We start from the raw sequence: 25672 nt of genomic DNA on the forward strand, positions 1-25672 counted from the left end.
ACACAGTCTCACTGTGTTGCCAGGTGCCAGGCTGGAGTGCAGTGGCACAATCTCGGCCCACTGCAACCTCCACCTCCCGGGTTCAAGCAATTCTCCTGCCTCAGCCTCCTGAGTAGCTGGGACTACAGATGCACGCCACGACGCCCAGCTAATTTTTGTATTTTTAGTAGAGATGGGGTTTCACCATGTTGGCCTGGATGGTCTTGATCTCTTGACCTGGTGATCTGCCCACTGAGGCTCCTCTAGCTCTAGTGCATCAGAATGGGAGGACCAAATCTTTTGGTCTTACAAGTCTTTAAAACCCATTTAAAGAGCATACAACCCTTTAAATGATGTTAAACGTTCCACCTTATTCTAGGCTGGAAGAAGTTTGATTTTGCCTAGTAACTAGAATTTCCAATATTATTTGCCTTGTTTGTTCCAGAAAATCTCATCTACAACATGGACTTAAGCACATCAAACACTGTTCTACTGAGGAAGGACACTTTTATTTCCACTAGTTAAGACAGGGGTTTCCTTAGGCTTCAGTCATCTGCTAGAAGTACCCAGTAGGATGCTTATTTTAAACCTGTGAAAATAACACCACATTAAAATGAATATTAAAGGACATTTAAAAAAATCTCCTTGACTTTCCCCCTTCCCAAATCTTTCAATTTTGAGGTGTTCTCTGTTGGCCCTCACTTTGTCTGTCAGGCCCTCTGCCAGACTGGGCATTTGCTCTTCACATTGTAGAAGAAATGTTTTTTCATGTTTCTACAGAGACTTCACAGTGAACCTTTTAATGGCTGTAAAATCTTAATGTGCTGATTTGCCAAACCGATCCCTTATTATTGAATTTTACTGTAATTCACTAATAAGGGACAGGTTTGGCAAATCAAGTAATCAAAAGGGTTTCCAGTCTTGAGTGATTTTAGTGAACATCTTCACAAAGAAAGCTTTTTGGGGCCTGGTTGCAGTGGCTCATACCTGTAATCCTAGCACTTTGGGAGGCTAAAGCGGGAGGACTATTTGAGTCCAGGAGTTTGAGAGCAGCCTGGACAACATAGTGAGCCTCCGTCTCTACTAAGCATAATAATAAAAAAATTAGCCCAGTGTGGTAGCATGCCCCTGTAGTCCCAGCTACTAGGGAGGCGGAGATGGGAAGATGGCTTGAGTCGGGGGGGTTGAGGCTGCGGTGAGCCATGATCATGCCACTGCACTCCAGCCTGGGTGACAGAGTGAGACCTTGTCTCAAAAAAAGAAAACTTTTTACTTTTTGCCTTCATTGAATTACTCCTTTAGCATGTAGTCCAGGAGTTAAAATACTGGGTCAAAAGGTAGAGGTGTTTCTCGGCTTTTGATATATGTCTCCACATTGCTTTCCAAAAGGGTTAGCCTGTCCTCTGCCATACTGGTGGGCTCTATGCGGCCTGTTAGATCCATGTGTGCAGAACAGAGTCTAGAGGATTCCTAGCTCTCTCTTCAATTGAGAGCCTCAAGAGTCATGCCCATCTTCCCGAGGAAGAGTTAAATATGACATCTTCAGCCAAAGAAACCGACATTACATGTTACCTAACGAAGACCCCAAGAACCCCCTTATGATGATGATTTTCATAATATACACTTAGGTACTAGGCAATGTCTTTCTCTCTTACTTGGTTTATTTTACTTAGTTCTTTTTTTTTTTTTTTAAGAGAGAGAGAGAATAGGAAGGAGGAAAAAGGAAGAGAAAGAGAGAGAGAGAATGGGGAGGAGGGAGAAGGAAAAGAAAGAGGGAGAGAGAATGGAAGTATTGCTTTCTTGCCCAGGCTAGAATGCAATTTAGTAATGGGTATTGAAAACCTCTTTTATACCGATAATTATACTTAATGATGTAGTCAGGAAGGAATAAGGGAAGAAGATAACAAACAAACAGCCAACCAATATTTAATTTAAACCTATGAAATGCTATGCGATTACTGAGGAGTGATTTACTTCCAATTATATAGTCACCTTTGGAATAGGTGTGAGGTGGTAATGTATGTTTTGTGTATTTGAAGTGGAGAGTTCTATAAATGTTTATTAAGTTTACTTGTTCCAGGTCCGAGTTCAAGTTCTGAATATCCTTGTTAATTTTCTATCTCGTTGATCTATAGAATCGTTAGCTCTTCTTGTTGCATTGATCCTTTTGCCATTATGTAATGTCATTCCTTGCCTCTTTTGATCTTTGTTGCTTTAAAGTCTACTTTATCAGAGGTGAGAATTGCATCTCCTGCTTTTTGTTTATTAGTTTATTTTTACTCTCTGTTTGATTGGTAAATCTTCCTCCTTCTCTCTGAGTCTTTGTGTATTGTTGCATGTAAGATGGGCCTGGATGCAGCATACCGATGGGTTTTGGCTTTTTATCCAATTAAAATATATATAAGTTTAATACTGGCGTTTGATGCTAGCTGACTGTTTTGCCCATTAGTTGATGTGAATTTTTTATTGTGTTAAAGTTCTTTGCTTTTTGATATATTTTTGGAAAGGCTGATATTGGTTGTTCCTTTATATGTATAGTGCTTCTTTCAGAAGCTCTTGTAAAGCAGGCCTGGTGGTGGTGAACTCTCTAAGTACTTGTTTGTTCGCAAAAGATTTAATTTTTCCTTCGCTCATAAAGCTTAGTTTGGCTGGATAGGAAATTCTGGGTTGAAAGTTCTTTTCTTTAAGGATGTTAAATATTGGTCCCCACTCTTTTCTGGCTTGTAGGGTTTCTGCTGAGAGATCTGCTGTGAGTCTGATAGGTTTCCCTTTATGGGTAACCTGACCTTTCTCTCTGGCTGCCCTTAGTATTTTTTCCTTCATTTCAACCCTAATAAATCTGGCGATTATGTGCCTTGGGGTTGGTCTTCTTGAAGAATATCTTTGTGGTGTTCTCTGTATTACCTGGAGTTGAATATTACCCTGCCTTGCCAGGTTGGGAAAATTTTCCTGAATGATATCCTGAAGAGTATTTTCCAACTTGGATTCATTCTCTTCATCACATTCAGGTACACCTATCAAACGTAAATTAGGTCTTTTCACATAGTCCCATATTTCCTGGAGACTTTGCTCATTCCTTTTCATCCTTTTTTCTGCATTCTTGTCTTCTCGTTTCATTTCACTGAGCTGGTCCTCGACTTCTGATATCCTTCCTTCTGCTTGATCAATTCGACTGTTTAAACTTGTGCATGCTTCGCGAAGTTCTCGTGTTGTGTTTTTCAGCTCCATCAATTCACTTATATTCTTCTCTAAATTGTCCATTCTCGTTAACATTTCGTCAAACCTTTTTTCAAGGTTCTTAGTTTCTTTGCATTGGGTTAGAACAAGTTCTTTTAATTCACAGAAGTTTCTTATCACCCACGTTTTGAAACCTGCTTCTGTTATTGGAACACCCGTGTAATCTATTAAGCCTTGTTCCGTTACTGATGAGGAATTGCAATCCCCTGTAGAGGGAGAGGCATTCTGATTTTGAGTATTCTCTACCTTTTTACGCTGGTTTCTTCCCTTCATTATATATTTGTCCGTCTGTCGTCTTTATAATTACCGACTTTCTAACTGGGTCTCTGACGTCCAACTTGTTGATTCCCTGCGCCGAAATCTGAGCAATCCACTGAGCCGGCCAAAACAGCGGTGTTAAGATTGATGGTGCTTTTCTGCCCGGGAATCTCCGGACTCTGCACCAAGAACTGGCGTGCTAAGGCACCAGCAAAACCGCCACGCCGGCCACAAGAGTCGCCCTGGCGACCCGTGGTGCTCCTCCACTGGGAATCTCCTGGTCCATGAGCAACTAATATTCGTCTGAAAGTGTGGCGTCCTCTTGGTCTTTGCCCTTTCACTGGGAGGTACGTGCCCGAGCTGCTAATCATCAGCCATCTTGGATCTCTCTCCCCGCTTAGTTCTTATAATAACTCTCCAAGGCTGGTATTTACTATTCTTGCTTAAAGATGAGGATAAAAAGAGCTTGGAAACTTCTTTCAGGTGACATGACTAGTGAGTATCAGAGCCAAGGTTGCCTGACACCAAAGCCCATGTCTGCCTGACACCAAAGCCCATGTCTTCAACTGCTATGCCATGTGTCTAGGGAGCATGTGGCATGTCTGGGATGTTGCAGTCAAGTAGAAACATACCTTAGCAGTGAATGTATTTATACAGCAAACATTGTGATATTAGGGTATGTCATCTTCATCAATGTGTGGATTAAGTAAGCCGTGAAGATCACTGACAACTTCAGTGCATCTTTGAGAACAAGGACTATGGCTGTGGCTGTGGGGGTGAGACAGTCTGTATCAGCCTGGGCTAGAGTCTAGACCTACAAACGGAGGTGACAAAGAGACTCACAGGTGCACTGTCATGGTCTGTGGCTGATCAAGGGAGCCTGGCATCTGTTAATAATCTACAAATGCTGTGGTATTAAATGAGCATCTAATAGGGGAAGGTGATCTAGTTTGGGGAGTCAAAGAAAGATTCCTGGAGATGATGTTTGAGATGCAATTCAAAGGATAAAGTTGTCTAGAGGAGGATGGTGGGTGAAATGGGAAGACCATTCTAGCAGGGGGAATAGTGTGCACAAAGTCCCTGTGGCCAGGGAGAGCCTTGGAGCTTTTGAGAAACTGAGGGAAGGCTTGTATGGCTGCAGCACAGGCAGCCTGTGTTCTCCTGTCCTCATTGATACCAGAGTCCATGAGTGGGCTGATCAGGGGTCATAGGTGTGTGCTGCCCTCAGGGAGGGACTCAGGAAGGTGGTGGGAGTGTAAGCTGAGGGTGGGTCATTAGAGAGTATGGTAGGTATGCTATGGTGGCTTCCTCAAACTTGCTCTACCTTCCTTGGAAAGTTCACTACCACATTTCCCAGATGCCTTATAGCTAGTATTCCAGATGCAAATTAGGCTCTGTCCATTAGATGCAGGTGCGCAAGGTTTGGAGCTGGGAGGTATGGCAGAGGCCTTCTTTCTGCCCCTTTAAGCTGTTTTCTGATGCAAAACAAGGTCAGGGAAATGCAAGCCATGTTGCAAAGCCTATTCTATATCCTTCTGCCTGGGAAGAGATAATTATGGTGGCAACAGCAGCAGCAGCAGTGGTGGCCTCAGAAGTCAAAATTTCCCAGCAGGTCAGTTCCATTTGCCTGGGAGTCATTCCTGGAGGCGAGCATACAGCAACTCATCTAGCCCTTCCACTCACGCTGTGAGTACCTGGTTCCCTGTATTCAGTCCCTTCTTGTTAAAATGCTGCAGACGATGCTGTTAGTGCTCCACCCCCTACCCTCCCTCCACCCCCTACCCTCCCCATAGTCTTAGCCCACCTGGGCTCACCGGCAGCCGCTCAAGACAGTTCCAGCTCTCCTCCTGAAGTGCCGGAGCCAGCCAATCCCATTCCCTGGTTGAAAACTTTTTCCAGCACCCAGAATTTACTCTGTGAAATGTGGGGGCAGTTTAGAATGGGGAGATGCTAACATCCTGGGGCAACTTTCAGTCAAAGGGGGAGGGAATTGGTGGGTGAGTGCCCAGCTTTCTCTGTCCCAGTGAGACAATTTTGGGACATGTTCCACATAATTTCTCAGAGTGAGCCATATCCCAATCTCAAAGTGAGATTGAGCCCCCATTGCCCACAATGATAACACATTCATGATGAGCTTAGTTGATTTTTCTCCCATCCTGTCTCACTTTCCCTACTTTTTCCCTTGCATAGAGTCACCTCCAAATAAAACCACCTGCACCTCGACCCTTAATCCAGGATCTGCTTTGATGGGAACTGAAGCTAAGGCAAGTAAACACCTATAGTGGTTTCTATTTTCTGTGTTTCAAATCTGACTAGGAAAAAGAAGCACAAAAGGCTGATTTACAGATACAGGTATGGATGCTTTTTAACCCAGTCAAACCAGACAGTCCAAACAATCACTTTACTATGTTTTGAATTTAGATCCCCAGGCTTTCTGCCTCCTTGTAACACTACTGGTTTCCTAACACGTTATGTTAAAATAAACCACTAAAGTTGCCTCCCCATGCACACATCAATCAATCCGTCCATCCATTCGTTCATCTACGAGTCAGCAGCTATTTCTCAAACCTCTGCTTGTGCCCAGCATTGTGCCAGGAGCTGGAGATAGGAACCAATAAGATAGATCTTCTGCCTGGAAGCTACTCATGCTATGATTAATCCCATGGCTTGTGAGGTTCTGTCATTTCCAGTGCTACTCCAATTTTGGCACATAATGCAGTTGGCGTGGCCATGTAAACTCAACACTAATGCCAACCAGTGGCCTTATCTTATAAACATATTAATCCTAGCATTTCCATCTACTCTGAAAAGTGTCTTCCATATTCAAACTGTATCTCTATTTTATGAAAATGTGCTGTATTGAGACACTGCTTCTAAGGAACTAAATTTAGTTTGAGAAACTGCTCTGAACTTTGGAGTCATTAAATGTAGTCTTTTAGTGCATGCACATATGACAGAGAAAAATTACAGTCAGCAGCGTCTATATTGAAAATCCTGCATTAGATTGCCATCAGTTGCTAATAATACATCATAATTATTCTTATAGGGTTAAGCTTTTCTCTTTCCTCTTCCACCTGCCTTGCTGAGATAACCTCTAAGGATGTCCTAGAGGACAGTAGGGCTGGAATTCAAAAGCTTTCATGACAGCTGAGCTCTCCATGCAATTCATTATATTGGAAAGATGAGGAGAGGGGGTTGTCAGCAAAGATAATGGCCGTGCAATTTCCAGTCCATTCTCCTTGCAGCCAGATCTTGGAGGCAGCTCATGGACCAATTTCATCAAGCAGACCCTGCTCATCTCTCATCCGTCTATATTGGGAAAGAGGTTGTGTCTGGCTCAAGCAGGAGCAGGCTGGTGGCAGGGGGTGGTGTCTGGGGAAATAGACCAGGGCTCTTTCCCAGAGTTCTTGGTCCTGGGGTTCTTGGGTATGGTTCTGGCTAATATCAGTGTCGAGGGGCTTAATCCAGAGGGTTGGCCAGGAACGAGAAGTTAACCCCCAGCCCAGGATACAGTTCTGTACATTCTGTGTATTCCCAGATTTGAGCCTGGTACCAGGCAGAGCAGGCACTCACTCAATAAATGTTGTCTGACTGAATGTGCAGGAGACTGAGATAGCACAGATGTGGGATTACTCGCAGCAATGAAATCAGCCATGCATGGTTCCCAAGGGACATGAAAGTTGTGCTTTCCTCCAGTTCCTGCCTAGGGAACAAACTTCTCTGTAGGAAAATTCTAGTATGGTGGCAGCATCAACACTGGATAATCTGTTGAAAGATCTGTTTGGCAGACATCCCCAGTACCACCTTTGCAGGGACTAAAGACTTCATGAGACTGGGAGTGCTACTCTTGCTGAATCTATCAATACAGGATAGGACCTGTATTGATAAGTCTATTGACAGACCTATAAGACTAAATTCTGCGTGACCCCCAAAGGAAGTGAAGTTGGGTATTAAACACAAAGGAGGTGGCTCTTTCTGACTGGAAGGTGGCAAATGTCACACATGCTGGGGTTCCTGTGCAGGTTTTCATTCACACTTTCAAGGCTGTTTCATTTTCCTTCCCAGCCTTGCTATCGTCCTTCCTTTATGCCCCTTTCCATTTGTCACTCAGTGTGCCCTTGGCAGATTTTCAAGGTTATGGTCACTGCAGAAACAATGGTCTTGCCTGATTACAGTAGGGAAAGGGAAACAGTAAAAAATTACAGAAGGTAGCATGACAGAATTAGAATTATTAAATTACATGCCTGTAATCCTAGCATTTTGGGAGGCTGAGGTGGGAGGATCGTTTGAACTCAGGAGTTTGAGACCAACACAGGCAACATAGTGAGACTCTATCTCTACAAAAAATTTTTCTAATAAATTAGTGTGTTGTGGTGGTGCATGCCTGTAGTCCCAGCTATGCAGGTGGCTGAAGTGGGAAGATATCTTGAGCCTGGGAGGTTGAGGCTGCAGTGAGCTATGATTGTGTCACTGTACTTCAGCCTGGGGGACAGAACGAGACCTTGTTTCAAAAAACAACAAAAATAATTATTAATTAAATTACAATTATTTGAAATATTCTTGCAGCCCACCTCCCTCAAAGAAAGATAATTTAGTCCAGGCATGGTGGCTCATGCCTGTAATCTCAACACTTTAGGAGGCCGAGGCGGGTGGATCGCTTGAGGTTAGGAGTTCAAGACTAGCCTGGCCAACATGGCAAAACCCTCTCTACTAAAAATACAAAAATTAGCATTGCATTGATTAATTATTTTTATATGTTAAATTGATGTATTCCTGAAATAAACCGCACTTAGTCATAATGTGTTATCCCTTTTATATACTGATAAAATTTTGTTAAGGATCTTTGTGTCTATATTCATGAGGGATATTAGTCTGTGATGGTCTTTTCTTATGATGTCTTTGTTTTAGTAACAAGGTTATACAGACTCCATAAAAATAATTTAGTAAATGTTCCTTCTTCTTCTATTTTATGGAATAATTTTTGTAAGAGTGATATTATTTCTTCCTTAAATATTTTTTCTTTGAAGAAAATTTACCAGGGAAGCCATCTGGGCCTGGAGTTTTCTTTGTGGGAAGGTTTTCAATTACAACTTCATTTTTTGGGACAGATATATGGCTCTTCAGATTTTCTATTTTTTATGTCAGTTTTGATCAGTTGTATTTTACAAGGAATGTGTCCATTTAATCTAAAAAGTAAAAATTTGACACAAGGTTATTAATATTATTACTTTATTATCCTTTTAGTGTACATAGGATCTGTGGTAATGCCTTTTTCATTTGTAATATTGGTAATTTTCTCTTTTTTTCTTATCTTTGCTAAGGTTGATCAATTTTATTAATCTAGTCAAAGAATCAGCTTTTGGTCTTACTGATATTCTCTTTTTCATGTGTTTTCTATTTCATCAATTTCTACTTTTAATTTTCCTCTATTTACTTATTTGCACTTTTGCTCTTATTTTTCTAGCTTCTAAAATTGGAGGCTTAGATTATTATTTGAAATCTTTCTTCTATACTATCAGCAGTTAGGTGTATAAATTCCTAAGACTGTTTCAGCTATATACCATAGATTTTGATAGGTGGTGTTTTCATTATTATCCATTAGAACTATTTTCAGTTTCTCTTGTGATTTCTTTTTTTTTGGCTGAGCACAGGGGACTTTACTGATGGTACATGACAAGGTGGGGCTCCCTAGGCCCCTCCCTCTTCAAGGAGTCTGCATGGAAACTGTGAGGAGGAGCAATTCAGTGTGGTGGGGGACTCTGTGTGGTAGGGACTCCCCAGCAGTGAGGGCCTCTCTTCCTCTCGTGCTCTCGCTGGGGCTTGTGGTCCAGGGGTCTTACTCTTTGGAGGCCATGTGGGACATGAGATCCACTACCCTGTTGCTGTAGCCAAATTCATTGTCATACCAGGAAATGAGCTTGACAAAGTGGTCGTTGAGGGCAATGCCAGCCCCAGCATCGAAGGTGGAAGAGTGGGTGTTGCTGTTAAAGTCAGAGGACACTACCTGGTGCTCAGGGAAGCCCAGGATGTCCTTGAGGGGGCCCTCCAACACCTGCTTCACCACCTTCTTGATGTTGTCATATTTGGCAGGTTTTTCCAGATGGCAGGTCAGGTCCACCACTGACACATCAGCAGTGGGGACATGGAAGGCCATGCCAGTGAGCTTCCCATTCAGCTCAGGGATGACCTTGCCCATGGCCTTGGCAGCACCAGTAGAGGCAGGGACGACGTTCTGGAGATCCCTGCGGCCATCACACCACAGTTTTCAGAGGGCCCATACACAGTCTTCTGGGTGGCAGTGATGGCGTGGACTGTGGTCATGAGTCCTTCCATGATACCAAAGTTGTCATGGATGACCTTGGGACCTTGGCCAGGGGCTCTAAGCAGTTGGTGGTGCAGGAGGCATTGCTGACAATCTTGAGGCTGTTGTCATACTTCTCATGGTTCATGCCCATCACGATCATGGGGGCACCAGCAGAGGGGGCAGAGATGATGACCCTTTTGGCTCCCCACTGCAAGTGAGCCCCAGCCTTCTCCATGGTGGTGAAGACGCCAGTGGACTCCACCATGTACTCAGTGCCAGCATTGCCCCACTTGATTTTGGAGGGATCTTGCTTCTGGAAGATGACGATTGGATTTCCATTGATGACAAGCTTCCCATTCTCAGCCTTGACAGTGCCATGGAATTTGCTATAGGTGGAATCATACTGGAACATGTAGACCATGTAGTTGAGGTCAATGAAGGGATGATTGATGGTGATAATATCCACTTTACCAGAGTTAAAAGCAGCCCTGGTGACCAGGCGCCCAATACGACCAAATCTGTTGACTCTGACCTTCACCTTCCCCATGGTGTCTCAGGGATGCGACTGGTGATGGGAAACAAGATGCAGCTGTCTGTCGAACAGGTGGAGCAGAGAACCCTCTTGTGATTTCTTTATTGACCTATGGATTGCTTAGAAGAGTATTGCTTAGTTTCTAAATATTTAAGAATATTCTAAATTTTTAAATTATTAATTTGTAATTTACATTTGATTAGGAAATCATATAAATTACTTTGGTCATTTAACATTTTTTCAGACTTGTATCATGGCTTAGTATATTTTGTAAATGACAATTAGGCCAAGTTGATTAATAGTGTTATTTAGATTTTATATGTTTCTACTGATATTTTGTCTACCTATTCTATGAATTTTTGGAGAATATGATGTGAAAATATCCTTTTATACTTTTAGATTTGTCTATTTCTCCCTTTTAATTCTGTTTATTTCTGCCATATACATTTTGAAATTATTAGGTACATATGCATTGAAGATTGTTATGACTTTTTTATCATTAATTCTACCTTTAACCCTGGTAATATTTTTATTATAAAGTCTACTTTGTCTAATATTATAGCCACTTAAGCATCTTTATTAATTTTTACATGGTATTTTTTCCTATCTTTTTACATTTATATTTGTATTTAAAGTTTGTCTCTAGTAGGCAGCATACAGTTTGGTCTTGCTTTTTGTTTCTAGTCTGACAAGCTCAACTTTTTAAGAGGAGTGTTTAATCCATTTACATGTAATACAATTATTGCTATGGTTGTGTTTAAGTTTACCATTTTTAAATTTTTTCCTTTATGTTCTGTTTTTCATTCCTTCTTTTCTGTCTTCTTCTGAATTAAGCAAGTATACTTTATATTTTATGTCATATATTCTATTTGACTTTTAGCTATATCTCTTAATACTTTCATAATGGTTTTACTAGGGATTATGTATCCTTAATTTATCGCAGTTACCTTGAGTTCACGAAAAATGTAAGAACTTTTACTCCCCTCCCATATTTTGTGCTGTTGTGGTTATATTTAACTTTTAAATTTGTCATAAATCCCATAATGTATTTTTATTTTTCAGTTCTAGAATTTCTATTTGGTTCTTTTTTAACTTTCATTTTTTTCCATTTTTATCTTGAAATTACCTATCTATTCAGCCATTATATTCCTCTTTTCCCACAACTTATTTAACATATTTATAACAGTTGATTTAAATTTCTTGTCTGTCAACTCCAACAATTAGTCTGTGGATCTGCTTTTATTGACTATTGATTTTCCTGATTTGGTTACATGTTCTTGCTTTTTTGCAGTTTCTTTCTTTCTTTTTTTAATTCATCTAGGTGCAGGTGGGTTAAGGCATAAAAGGGCATTAGCTGCATGTTTCATAATTATTTATTGTGGAGACTGAAGCATAATATATTTTGTTTGTTTTCCAGAGAGTGCAGACTCACTCCTCTGTCTTGCAGGGAGGGGTCAATGTTTCACTCAGGGGAGGCTGGATTGCAGTTTCAGGCATTTTTGATTTACTTTGCATTCAACTCTTCAGGACCCCAAAATTCAATCACCATGAAGTTGAGTGGAACTAAGTGTTTTATCTCTGTGTACCTGCCCTTACTTCATGACTCCTTTCTTGGCAAAATTTTTGGCAGGGGCAGAATTACTTCTCTGGGTAATTTATTTTTGCAATGGGTACTCTTCCAGATTCCACCCTGTCCTGCTAGCCCACAATCTGTGATAGCTCTATATTTCACTAATTTGGCTGAACTGAAGCTATGTTTTCCAGAGTTTCCTTTCCTGTGCTTCTGGAATAGTTCAGGCCGTAAGAGACATTTTGCACAAAACTTAGAAGATAGAAATGAAGCTGCAGCTATATTATTTTATATTCTGAAGGTCAGCGGGAGTACCAGGAATACTAATAGCAGCACCTGCCCCCTAGATTCTCTATCTCTTGGAAGATCCCTTTCATCTTCTCTGAGTTGTGGGTCAACTGCATGTGCACCTCTAAAATAAAGCATGTTAGCTTTTTCAATAGATGATCCACAGGATTAACTTTGGAAAGAGTGAGTGACAGCTGTGGATTCCAGTTTGCCCTTATGGGTTCCACTGTCTTCATGGGTCCCAGTGCATCCTTGTGATTCCAGTTTGTTCTTGTCTTTATCCACATTCAGTTTTCCTTTTTACTGCCAGTCTGACTGACCTCTAGTGATTTTAGGCTGAACAATAGTTGTAGAGGCAACCACTAATGTGGCCTGTTCTACCAGCTCCCAATTTTGAGTAAGGTCATCAAACCTTACTCAATAGAGAATATCCCTGGTTCTGTACCAGGGAATGACCTTGATTGGTACATAGTCAGCTAAGGCTAAGCTGATTCCTCCTCATTGCTGGAAAATCTCTGTCTGTGTAACATGCCCCATGGATCCAAAGCAGCTCCCCATCCCTTCTCAGGTAGGAAAGCTACCATGGCCCTCTGTTCACCTATGAAGGTCTTATTACTTGCTGGAATTCAGTTCATCAAGGCTTGCATCATTTACTCTTTGCTAGACTCATAGAAAACCATAGCTATTGTGTCCATATTTTTCTTGTTTTTACTATAAGATCGAAAGCCTTTTCATTCTTCTACATTTTAAATATTAGCAAAACTCTGGAAACTGTACTTAAAGGAGGCTGTGTGCCCTCTATCCCCTTGTCTCATTTCTGAGGCTGGTAACATACATTGCGACTGGTGCTACAGCAGCCATCTTAGACCTGGTAACAGAGACCGCTCCTAGATATGGTAGAAGAAAGAGTGGAAGGTATAAGGGAACTACTACACAGATCCTGAATTAATAACTCCCAGACTTCTGATATGTGAGACTAAGACCTTGAGCGGTGAAGCCACTTGATAATTTTAGTTTTCTGATTCATGCAACAAATCTGTTTCTCATGGATAGAGCCAGCTGCAGGGATTTTGTGGTGCTATTCAGGGTGAGTAGTAGAAAGGAGAGTGATAGAAGCTGGGGGCAATCCAGAAGGCTCTGCATATGACAGGTTAGTTGGGGAGGGAACAGAGGTAAAAATAACTGGTGTAAAGGCCAGGTTGGCCATGGCAGAAGATAGGCTAGGAGGTATATTGAGGAGAGGGTTTAGCAGGAAAGAATGTAAATTATTTTTAGGCAGCCTTGGTATGTGCCATGTGATATAACTTCCCTTTTGCTTCCTAATCAAGAGAACTTCTATATGGACTTGTTTCTTTCCAAAGCATTAAGGAAATGGATTTGGGTTTCTTTGGATGCATCCCTGGGCTGAGACAGGCCTAGAAAAGGCCCAGTTTTATTTAAGTTCTGGAAAATAATTTGAAGAGAATTCTAGGCTTAAGAATCATTCACTTAGTGAGACTCAGTGTTCTCCACCTGAATGTCCCATAGGAGAGGAGTCATTTCAACAGCCTTAGAGTCATGGAACATCCATCCTGGGAAGGTCTTGGGCAACCATCCGTGCACATTCCCCTGTTTCAGATGAAAGTAATATCTGCCTTGATTGGGACTTGCTCACACCGCCAGTTTTCTCCTTTGGAGCAGGTTATTAAATGGTGGGACTTCCCTCTTGGGCTGCTTGATCCTCCTGGGGACTTGTCTCTTAGCAGCCTAGCTGGGAGTTGAAGATCAGCAAGCTCTATCTTGTCTATATCTGTGTTTTCCACTAAGGAATTTAGCCTTGTGAAGTTGATAGATATTGCTCTTATCACTTCTAGTATCTTCATTGAATGACGAAACTGGAAGGGTAATATCTTGGCCAACCTGAAGGAGGAAACTGAGGCCCATAGATAGAAGTGACTTATCCAAAAACGAAAGCTGATTAGGGACTGAGCTGACCTCAACACCTACATCGCATAGCTCGTGGTCCAGAGTACCTCCCACTACTCCTGACTTGGAGTGGCATGGTGCAATGGAAGTAACATGGGCTCAGAAGCCAGAGAAAAGACTTTTTATCCTGGCTTCCCACTAAATTATTGTTGATCTTCCTTCCATCCCTTTGGGGGCTCTCCTCTCTTCTGGTGGCAGCAGAGAGCTGGAATATAATTGCAGCAGCAAATTCACACCCTGACCATCCACAAATTCCTCTATCTTCGAGCCCTGGGGTCTTTTCCCATAACTGACGGTCTCAGGTAGAACAGGTGAGGCAACATGAATTCGTGAAACTTGCTTTATCTAACTCAGTTGTTCTCCATTGAGGGGTGTGATTTTGCATACATACCCTCTCCCTTCTGCCTGCCTCAGAACATTTGGCAATAGGTGGAGATAACTTTGGTTGTCATAACTGGGGGTTGGGGCATGGGGTGATAGGGGATGGCGAGCACTCCTGGCATTTAGTGCGTGGAGTCCAGGGATGCTATTAAACCTCCTACAGTGCATAGGACAGCTCCCATGACAAGTAATTATACAGCTCAAATTGACAATACTCTGATAACCTACCTTTGACCTAAGCAGTGGGAGCTACATCAGGTCAGTACCCTCAAACTACCAAGTGTACCGTCTCAGCACCAGCCCTTTAATTTATTGCTTAAGACCATTTCTGCCTGATCTCATCCTTCACCCACATCTGAATCATTTCCCCAACTACCCTCATTCCTAAGGGTGGAACTACAAAAGCCAGAACTTTTAAAATTGCAAGATGTATGTGAATTATCCAGGGATATTGTTAACATGCAGATTCGGGAAGTCTGCAATGGAGTCTGAGATTCTGCATTTCTAATGAGTTCCCAGTTGCTGCTAATGCTGCTGGTCCACAGACCAAACTTTGAGTAGCAAGGAGTAAGGTCACGTGTTGCTCTTCCTCTAAGTATTATTCATTTCCTTTTTTTTTTTTTTTTTTGAAACAGAGTCTCACTCTGTTGCCCAGGCTGGAGTGCAGTGGTGCAATCTCAGCTCACTGCAACCTCTGCCTCCTGGGTTCAAGCGATTCTCCTGCCTCAGCCTCCTGAGTAGCTGGGATTACAGGCAGGTGGCACCATGCCCGGCTAATTTTTTGTATTTTTTTCATTTTTTAAATTATATTTTAAGTTCTGGAGCACTTGTGCAGATCGTGCAGGATTGTTACATAGGTATACACATGCCATGGTGCTTTGCTGCATCCATTCCCCCGTCATCTACATTAGGCATTTCTCCTAGCCCCGCCCATCCCCCAACAGGCCCTGGTGTGTGATGTTCCCCTCCCTGTGTCCATGTGTTTTCATTGTTCAACACCTACTTATGAATGAGAATATGTGGTGTTTGGTTTTCTGTTCTTGTGCCAGTTTGCTGAGAATGATGGTTTCTAGCTTCATCTGTGTCCCTGCAAAGGACATGAACTCATCCTTTTTTATGGCTGCATAGTATTTCATGGTGTATATGTACCATATTTTCTTTATTCAGTCTATCATCGATGGGCATTTGGGTTGGTTCCAAGTCTTTGCTATTGTAAACAGTTTCACAATGAACATATGTGTGCATGTGTCTTTATAGCAGAATGATTTATAATCCTTTGGGTATATACCCAATAGTGGGATTGCTGGGTCAAATGGTATTTCTACCTCTAGATCCTTGAGGAATTGCCACACTGTCTTCCACAATGGTTGAATTAGTTTACATTCCCACCAACAGTGTAAAAGTGTTCCTATTTCTCCACATCCTCTCCAGCATATTGTCTCCAGATTTTTTAATGATCGCCATTCTAACTGGCGTGAGTTGGTATTACAATGTGGTTTTGATTTGCATTTCTCTAATGACCAGTGATGATGAACATTTTTTCATATGTTTGTTGACTGCATAAATGTCTTCTTTTGAAAAGTGTAGTAGAGACAGGATTTCACTGTGTTAGCCAGGATGGTCTCGATCTCCTGACCTTGTGATCTGCCCGCCTCGGTCTCCCAAAGTGCTGGGATTACAAGTGTGAGCCACTGCGCCCGGCCAGTACTATTAACTTCTTGCATATGGCTTTTCTCAATATATCATTAACATGCTGGGGACAGCACGTCTTGTATCTGGGATACCCTAGACAGGGGGCAGGCGGCAGAGTTCAGTCTCAGCTGGACATTCTGCCCCGCTTGGCTGAATTCCATCTTGGCTTACCTCCTCTTGAGGTTGAAGGAATGTAAAAAACTCGAGAGATTTGATGTAGTAGCGCCATCAGTTATTTTCTAGTTATTATGTTAGGTTTCCCCAGTATCACCTTTGAATATACTCACAGCATGTTTCATGTCCAGTAGCTAAGCCTGATACATTTCCCTTCTAAAATAAAAAACTTATTTTACTTTTGATCACCAGTATCCAACTCCCCCACCACACACCAATATCTTTAAAATTTCTTATATCTCTATAAAAAGAAGTCTGCTGTGTCACCCTTAGCTCATGATCAGTATTTCCTTGTCAACCAACATCAGCAAGTTACTTAGCCTACCAAGCTTCACTTTCTCACCGGTAACATGGAGCTAATAGCTTCTACTTTGCAGTGTGGTAGAAATGACCTAAGATAATGCATCTAAACATATCTAGCTCAGAGTAAGTTATAGGTGGTGGTGGCTTTTAAAATGTACCTGGGGCCAGGCATGGTGGCTCACACCTGTAATTCCAGCACTTTGGGGGGCTGAGGCTTGACACCAGGAGTTCAAGACCAGCAGCCTGGGCAAAATAGTGAGGCCCTAGCTCTAAAAAAAAAATAATTAGCCAGGTGTGGTGGCATGTGCCTGTAGTCCCAGCTGCTCAGAAGGCTGAGGCAGGAGGATCACTTGAGTCCGGGAGGTCAAGGCTGCAGTGAGCTATGATCATGCCACTGTACTCCAGCCTGGGTGACAAAGTGAGACCCTGTGTCTAAAACAAACAAAGAAAAAATAAAAACGAACAAAGGGTCTGGGATTTTGTTTTAAGTAGGTATGGTAAGATGACAGACATCGAGAAACATGCCTTGAAAGAAGAGTTTATTACAGTTCCCAAGAGAAGGGGGCCCATATGTGGGCCACATGCGGATGCACCAGAGTTGGTCAGGAGGCAGAACGAGTGAGGAGAGGGCATGGCCCAGAGACTTTTTTTAGGGGTTCTGTGGGAAGGGATGGGTGAGGCAGGATAGGTAAGTTTGAGCAAGCTTAGAATTAGCTTGAATAATGTCCGTGGGTTCTGGGCTATAGGCATGGTCTCTAGTTGTCTGTTACTTGTCCTCGGTGATTTAGGGAAAGGGAAATGTGGGCTTGGTTGTGAGAGTTAGATAAAGGAGGTGGTTGGGGAGACAGGTTTTGGATTGGTTGGTTTGTACATGAAAGATATGTTGGCAGGCATGTTGTTTACCATCTCTAGAAATTAGCTAGCTCTAGGAGGGGAGTCTCTCCAGGATTAGCAAGGCCTCAGGATGTCAAAGCTTTAAAAAATACAGAAGATAAAAAATATGATTAATGCGTGGTGTCAAGCATGGCTTAGGGTCATTCACACTCCCTCCCTTGCAGCCTGCCTGCCCCTTGCCTCCTAAGTGAACAGACAACTTATGTAAGTGCAATGACTTCCAACCAGATGGCTGCCCTGTGCCCCTCCTCTGGAAGGCTTCTCCTGCTGCTGCTTCTTTACGGGAAGTCGATGACAATGCTGCTTCCAACTTGCAGAATTTCCAAATGACTGTGTAATCAAAGACCCACGTAACCCTCAGCTCCGGTATTCACTGAGAGATGAGAAAAATTCTAGATTCTTGCCTCCCTAAAGCCAAGGGACTGCCTCTGTGTTTCTATTTCATGCTGGTAGAATGAGGCTAATTTTGACTTTCCAGTGGCTCTGATTCCAAGTGAATAACTAGAAGCAGCAAGCAACAGGATTGGAACCTGCTGGAGCAGTTAGAAATAAATTGCATGTGCATGGATTCCAGAGGAAAACTGCCCTTTGCGGGGGAGGAGAGAGGGGAGGTGGGTACTGGAACAGACTGATCAACATCCTGCCTTAGCACTAGGGCTGCTGCTTCCTAGGATGACTCACAGCACCATAGAACAGCCTTCCCTGTGAAGTTAAAACAACAACAACAAAAACCTCAATAGATGTGATGCAGTAAAGTCAGTAAACAGCCATTGGGGAAGATGGGGCAATGTGGGGCTGGTGAGGCAGATATTACTATTTCCTTGGAGCTCAGTGGGATACTCAGGGTGCTGGGCTCCCTGATGCCAAGCTGCCTCTGGGAGAGGGTGCCGCATCCAGTGAGATGCTTTTAGCTGCAATTAACGAATAAGCCAACTTGATCCAGCTGAAAGCTTAAGGAACTTTGTGGCCTTACCTGCGTGGAAGCTCACAGGTAGGATGGGTTTCAAGGTTGTGTGACAGACACTGAGCTTCATGAGGTCGTCAAGGATACCTAGTTCTTTCTGCCTCTCTTTTCTGCCAGTCAGAGCACCCACTTCATTTTAGGACCACTTCTTGTAGGTTTGCCGCCAGCTAACTTCTTCCTCATTCATTCTAGGAAGAGAGAGAAACTTCCTAATCTTGTTCTCTCTCTCTCTTTTTTAATGTAGATTTAATTTTGGTGGGAATTAAAAACTGCAAGAACTGGCTTTTTTTTTTTTGAGACAGGGTCTTGCTCTGTCGCCCAGGCTGGAGTGCAGGGGCGCTTTCTTGGCTCACTGCAACCTCCCTCTCCCAGACTCAAGCAATCTCCCACCTTAGCCTCCTGAGTAGCTGGAACTACAGGCACGCACCACCATGCCCAGGTAACTTTTGTATTTTTTGTAGAGATGGAGTTTTGCTTTGTTGCCCAGGCAGGTCTCCAACTCCTGAGCTCAGACAATCTGCCCAGCTTGGCCTCCCAAAGTGCTGGGATTTTAGATGTTAGCCATCTTACCCAGTCTAATCTTGTCCTTTAATAGTAAGGAAAAATTCCCTAAAACCATCAGCAGACTTCTTATGTCTTATTGGCAAGAGCCAACTCCTGGGACAAGGTGGGTGGCACGTGCAGGTTGGCTCAGGCTGGGCCCTTGATCCAATCCCTGATGAGGAGGGATGGGATTCCATAATTCATATTGACAAAGTGAGGCCCATCTGGAGGTAGGGCCAGTCCCTGAAATAACTGTGGCCACACAGAGGGAGAGGGCTGAGATGGATGTTGGGGCATCAACCACGGTGTCTACTGCAGCATCTTGTTAGAGCCGGGATATCTGGGCTCGACCACTTGCTAGCTGTGTGACTTTGGGCAAGTGGCTTCACCTCTCTGAGCCTTTGTTTTTGCTTTTGTAGAATTGAGAGAAAAACCTGTTTGACTTAGCTTTCAGGTTGTGAGGGTCAAATAAAGGATTGGGTGTAAAAGCCCTTTTGAGGTGCACCTGTATGAGGTCAGAAACATCTGCCTCTTGCCCAGATCCTTCAGGATAAATGAAGCAGACCAGTCCCTGCCCCCTAAAAGCTGACAGTCCAAGACGGTGCGAAGCAGATAGTAGATGGCTTCATGGGTGAGAATGGGTTAATGGAAAATAGTAAGCCGAGAGAAGTAGAATGAGTCGCGGGGCTGTGTTCCTTGCGCCGGGGCTTCTGGCAGTGACTTTGCTTACTTGGTTATGGTGGTGTCTGCTGGGCTTCTTCACTTTCATGGTTGCTATTTTCACCTTTGTAAGACATTAGTACTTTGTGGGGAGGTATTTTGAGACTATGACAATATCTTGCTCATCCTGAAATTTTCCCCCACGTTTTAGCATCTGCCAAATATTCTTGCCTGAGTCAATTATCGTTATGATGGTTTGCAAATTGTCATTGTCTAATTGTGCCATTCCCTCAATGTGTATTAATTGGCATTCTACTAAAGAAAGTACTTTATTTTCAAGTTCAATGGCTTCAGCAGGCTGTGCCTTAATATTGATCATTCAATATCATTTTTAGTTGTTATATGGTAGCCCTCTCCATGGTCAGATTTAGCAACTCCTTCATTTTTGGGGAATCCTCCCCAAATTACCCTTCTGAATATACTTTTTGTTTCATTTTTTTTCTTAGTTTTTTTGTCAATTTTTTGTAAAATTTTAAAAATGTTTTAACCAAAAATTTTAAAATTTCCATTTTTCTTTGGTCTCATCACGTGATTTTTCAATCATATGAATGTGAATACACGTTTAAAAATTTTCTTGAGTTCTTGTATTAGTCAGGGTCCTCTGGAGAAACAGAACTAAATATAAGAACAAATACACAAAATAAATAATATATGGAGAAAGACAGAGAGATTTTTAAGGAATTGGCTCACGCATTGGTGGGAGTTGGCAATCTGGACTCACTGCCACCTCCGCCTTCCCAAGTCAAGCAATCTTCCCACCTCAGCCTCCTGAGGAGCTGGGACTACAGGCATGTGACACCAAGCTTGGCTGAGTTTTAAAACTTTTTGTAGAGATGAGGTCTCAGTATATTGCTCAGGTTGGTCTCAAACTCATGGGCTCAAGTGATCCTCCTACCTCAGCTTCCCAAAGTGCTGGGGTTACGGGTGTGAGCCACCACACCTGGCCTCATTTCCAGGATTTCTGATTTTAAAAAAAATTGACCTGTTTTCTTTCATTTTTAGTCTGCTTTTGTTTTGCAATTTCTTGTTCTTTTACATGAGTGTTATCTCTTCAAGGATTATAAATATACTTCCTAGTCATTTTCAGATTGCTCTAATTTTGTCTAGAGTAAACATTTCTGATTTATTTTGCCATCTTGCTTAGGTTTAGTTTTTCTCACTGTTCTGGAATTGTGGTTTGTGGCTCATCTTGAACAGCTTATCTTTCTCTCTCTTTCCCTCTGTCCTTAGTCCTCTCTGGAGGGTGATTTTACAATTACTTCAACCAGATCCTTGGAGGCCCAGTCCAAAGGCTGGTCTTATAGTAAAGGGTAAGGTCTTATGGTGGAAAGGTGATGTCCCTGTCACTAATTCAGTGGGCAGCTTGGCCCAGATGTTGGTGGAGAAACTGTCCTCTCCCTCTGACCTCTCTATTCTTTCTATGTGATGAGGTTCAGACAAATGGTCCCCTGTGGCAGTGGTCAGTAGCAGATTTTTTTTTCAGCCATTGCCCCAGGTTAAATCAAAACTCAAACAGGTTCTCAGCCTCCTGCACCTGCTGCCAAATAGGCTCAAGCTTCAGCAGCCCATATTATGCTTTATTTACTTGGGTTTTGGTTCATGGAGATGTGTATCTTGGTTTCAATGGGGGTGTCTTTTAACTTTTCTCCTTTTATATTTTCTTATTAGTTTGCATTTGGAGTCAGGATGTGAGGCTCAATATAGGTATTTAAATGACATCCTGTCTGGATTCCATAAAAAAAGGAAGGAGGTGGTCGCTCAGAGGGAGGTCTGGCCATCAAAAAATAATGTCCCAGGGTGGCAGTAGAAGAATGACAAAAACTGTTGACCAGGGACTTAAGAATCTTGGTTGCTCTACCTATGGATTTGCCATTCTTTTATTCCTATACTTTCTTAATAAACTTGCTATTACTTTACTCTTAAAGAAAAGAGAGAAAGAAACTTGGGTTCTATTTCCTTTTTCTCTTTCTCTTTTGTTTCTTTCTTTCCTTCTCTCTCTTTCTTTCTTTCTTTTCTTTCCTTCTTTCTCTCTCTCTTTCTTTCTTCTTTCTTTTTTTTTGATACAGAGTCTTGCTCTGTCACCCAGGTTGAAGTGCAGTGACCCGATCTTGGCTCACTGCAGCCTCTGCCTCCTGGGTTCAAGTGATTTCTGCCTCAGCCTCCCGAGTAGCTGGGATTACAGGTGCACACCACTATGCCTAATTTTTATATTTTTAGTAGAGACAGGGTTTTACCATGTTGGCCAGGCGGGTCATGAACTCCTGACCTTAGATGATATGCCCATCTCGGCCTCCCAAAGTGCTGGGATTACAGGTGTGAGCCACTGTGCCTGGGTGGATTCTATTTCCTATAATATCTGCTGACTATTAACTTGCTGTGTGACTTTGGAGAATGACTTAACCTCTGTGGACCTCAGTGCCTTCACTGGCAAAGTGGTGATATTGGACTACTTCACCTCCAAGGTCCTTGTCAGCTCTAGAGTTCCAGGAGTCTACAGGGGAATTGTTTAAAACAGTGTTCTCTGTTACAGTTGGAAGGGCTGTTGAGAGTATTTGTTCAGTTCAGGCAAATGGTAAATGTGTCGGCCACTCTAATGAAATGAGTACATTTTGCTCTAAATGTCATGGATGTTTATTATCAGATTAAACTAAAGCAGGCCTAATTTTAGCTCTTCCAATTCAAGTGCAGCAATGAAGATTAAATGTTAGGCATAATTAAAGATGCAGATGTAGTTATATTGAATTATAAACCTCATTAAGTGCAACGTCCCAGGAAGGCCCCTGAGACCAGCTACAAAGGACTTCCAGTCACCATGCTGCAGTTATTAAAATATTGTAAAGTAAATCTCACTCTAAAAATATTATGACTTGGATGGAAGGATTTTTAAAATGTGGCTCGAGTTGGTTTCATGGGTAATTTCTTTGCTCTGTTTACAGACAGCTGGGAAGGGAAACTTATTCCTTGGCATCTGCACAAAGGCCTCCCTGGGACTTGGTGCTCCCCATCCCCACCACACACGTGCAGCGTGGGTTTGATTCTTTTGGGCCAGTGGGAAGAGCAACACCAAGGTCAGTCAGATTCCATTACAGGAGTTGGTTGGTAGCAGGGGGATCGGCAGGAGGTGGTGGTGGGGCGGGGTTTCTAGGGACTGAAAGGCCATGTTTTTATATAAAAGAGAGATAAGTTTCCTAGGTGACATTTCCATTTTTTTTCCTGTCTAAAGATATTACATAGTCATTTAAAAAATTCACACAATACAGAATAGGATAAAGAAGTAAAAAATCCTAACTTCTTCAAGCAAGTCACTGTTAATATTTTGGTTCAAGTCTCTCTTTCTCTCTCAAATTTGACAAAAGTAGATCAAACCTTAAAAGCTATTTTGCAGGCTATATTTTCCATTTAACATAAAGTGGGTATCTCTCCATGTCAATAAATATTGATAAGCATTACCTTTTTTAATGGCTGACATTTCATTGTATGGTCTTAATTTAAAAAAAATCTATTATTGAGAATTTAGATTGTTCCAAAACAAGTTTTTAAAAAAACAATTGTAAACAATACTGTAAGAGAAATCTTTATTCACACATTTGCCTGTCTTTCTAATGACCTCCATGGGGTAAGTTCCTAGAAACAGTTTAGGCGGTATCAGTTACCTATTTGCACAATAATGTTGGGTAACAAACAACCCTCAACTCAGTAGCTTAAAACAGTAAATATAGGCATACCTCAGCGATATTGCAGGTTCAGTTCCAGACCACTATAATAAAGTGAATATTGAAATAAAACTAGTCACACAGATTTTTTGGTTTCCTGGTACATATAAAAGCCATGCTTACATTATACTGTAGTCTATTTAGTGTTCAACAGCGTTATGTCTACAAAAATTCACATATCTAAAGGAAAATTATTATGATGTTATAACTTAATATGTTAATAGAATAAATAGTAACTTTATTGCTAAAACATGCTAATGATCACCTGAGCCTTCAGTGAATTGTAATCTTTTTGCTGGTAGAGGGTCTTACCTCAATGTTGATGGCTGCATGGCTGATGGCTGCCATGGTCAACATTGGCTGATGACCAGTGTTGATGGTCAGGATGATGGTTGCTGAAGGTTGGAGTGGCTGTGGAAATTTCTTAAGATGAGACAGGCATGAATTTGGCCATGTCAGTTGATCCTTCTGTTCACAAAAGATTTTTCTGTAGCATGTGATGCTATGACAGCACTTTACTCACAGTAGAACTTCTTTCAAAATTAGAGTCAATCTTCTCAAACTCTATATGTAGCTGCTTTATCAACTAAGATTATGTAATCTTCTAAATCTGTTGTTGTCATTCCAATGATGTTCCCAGCATTTTTACCAGGAGTCAATTTTTGTCTCAAGAAACTTTCTTTGCTCATCCGTAAGATGCAAGTTCTCATCGGTTCCATTTTTCTCATGAGATTGCAGCAATTCAATCACATCTTCAGGCTCCACTTCTAATTCTAGTTCTCTTGCTATTTCTACTACATCTGCAGTGACTTCTCCACTACTGTCTTGAACCCCTCAAAGTCATCTATGAGGGTTGAAATCAACATCTTCCAAACTTTCATTAATGTTGATATTTTGACCTCCTTCCATGAATCATGAATGTTCTTAATGGCATCTAGAATGGTGAATCCTTTCCAGAAGGCTTTCGATATACTTTGCCCAGATCCGTCAGAGGAATCACTATCTATGGCAGTTATTATGAAATGGATCCTTGAATAATAAGACTTGAATATTCAAACTACTCCTTGATCCATGGACTGCAGAATGGATGTTGTGTTAACAGGCATGAAAACAACATTACTCTCTTTATACGTTTCTGTCATAGCTCTTGGGTGACCAGGTACATTGTCAATGAACAGTCATATTTTGAAGGGAGTCTTTTTTTTCTGAGCAGTAGGCCTCAACAGAAAGCTTAAAATATTCAGTAAGTCATGCTGTAAACAGATGTGTTGTCATCCAGGTTTTGTTGTTCTATTTATAGAACACAGAAAAACTATATTTAACACAATTTCTAAGGGCCCTAGGATTTTCAGAATGGCAAATTGAGCATTGGTTTCAACTTAAAGGTGCCAGTTGTATTATCTCTTAACAAGAGAGTTAGCCTGTCATTTGAAGCTTTGAAGCCACCATTGACTTATCTTCTCTAGCTATGAAAGACCTGGATGGCATCTTCTTCCAAAAGAAGGCTGTTTCACCTACATTGAAAATACGTTGTTGAGAGTAGCCACCTTCATCAGGGATCTCAGCTAGATCTTCTGGGTAACTTACTGCAGCTTCTCCAGCAGCACCTTTTGCTTTGCCTTGTACTTTTATGTTATGGAGATGGCTTCTTTCCTTACACCTTGTGAACCAACCTCTGCTAGCTTCAGACTTTTCCTCTATAGCTTCCTTACTTCTCTCAGTTTTCATAGAATTGAAAAGAGTTAGGGCCTGACTCTGCTCTGGGCTTTGACTTAAGGGAATGTCGTGGCTGGTTTGATCTTCTAACCAGGCTGCTAAAACTATCTTCGTAAGGTGGTTTCACTTTGTTATCATTCATATTTACTGGGGTAGCACTTTTAATTTCCTTCAAGAACTTTTTCTTTGCATTCATGACTTGGCTAACTGGAGCAAGAGGTCTAGATTTTGGCCTGTCTTGGCTTTTAACGTGCCTACCTCACTCAACTTAATAATTTTTAGCTTTTGATTTAAGGTGAGAGATGTGTGACTCTTCCTTTCACTTGAATGCTAGGGGATATTTAGGGTTATAAACTGGCTTAACTTCAATATTCTTGTGTTTTAGGGAGTAGGGAGGCCTGAGGAGAGGAAGAGAGATGGGAAACAGTCAGAACACATA

The 25672-nt window shown here is 41.9% G+C and overlaps 1 long non-coding RNA gene and 1 pseudogene across 1 annotated transcript in view; one reads left to right on the forward strand and one right to left on the reverse strand.

The window, feature by feature from the left end:
* LOC135273933 (uncharacterized) overlaps positions 1–25672 on the forward strand; it is a 231532-nt gene that overhangs the window by 135326 nt on the left and 70534 nt on the right. The window contains exon 3 of the long non-coding RNA XR_010341690.1: positions 22741–22872. This is a non-coding gene — a long non-coding RNA (uncharacterized LOC135273933). The remainder of the gene's footprint in view (positions 1–22740; positions 22873–25672) is intronic.
* Positions 9311–10313, reverse strand: LOC105714199 (glyceraldehyde-3-phosphate dehydrogenase-like; annotated as a pseudogene).

This window comes from Aotus nancymaae, unplaced genomic scaffold, assembly GCF_030222135.1.
Source record: "Aotus nancymaae isolate 86718 unplaced genomic scaffold, 86718_ANA_hifiasm-v0.15.2.pri h1tg000010l, whole genome shotgun sequence".
In the NCBI taxonomy this organism is placed as follows: Eukaryota; Metazoa; Chordata; class Mammalia; order Primates; family Aotidae; genus Aotus; species Aotus nancymaae.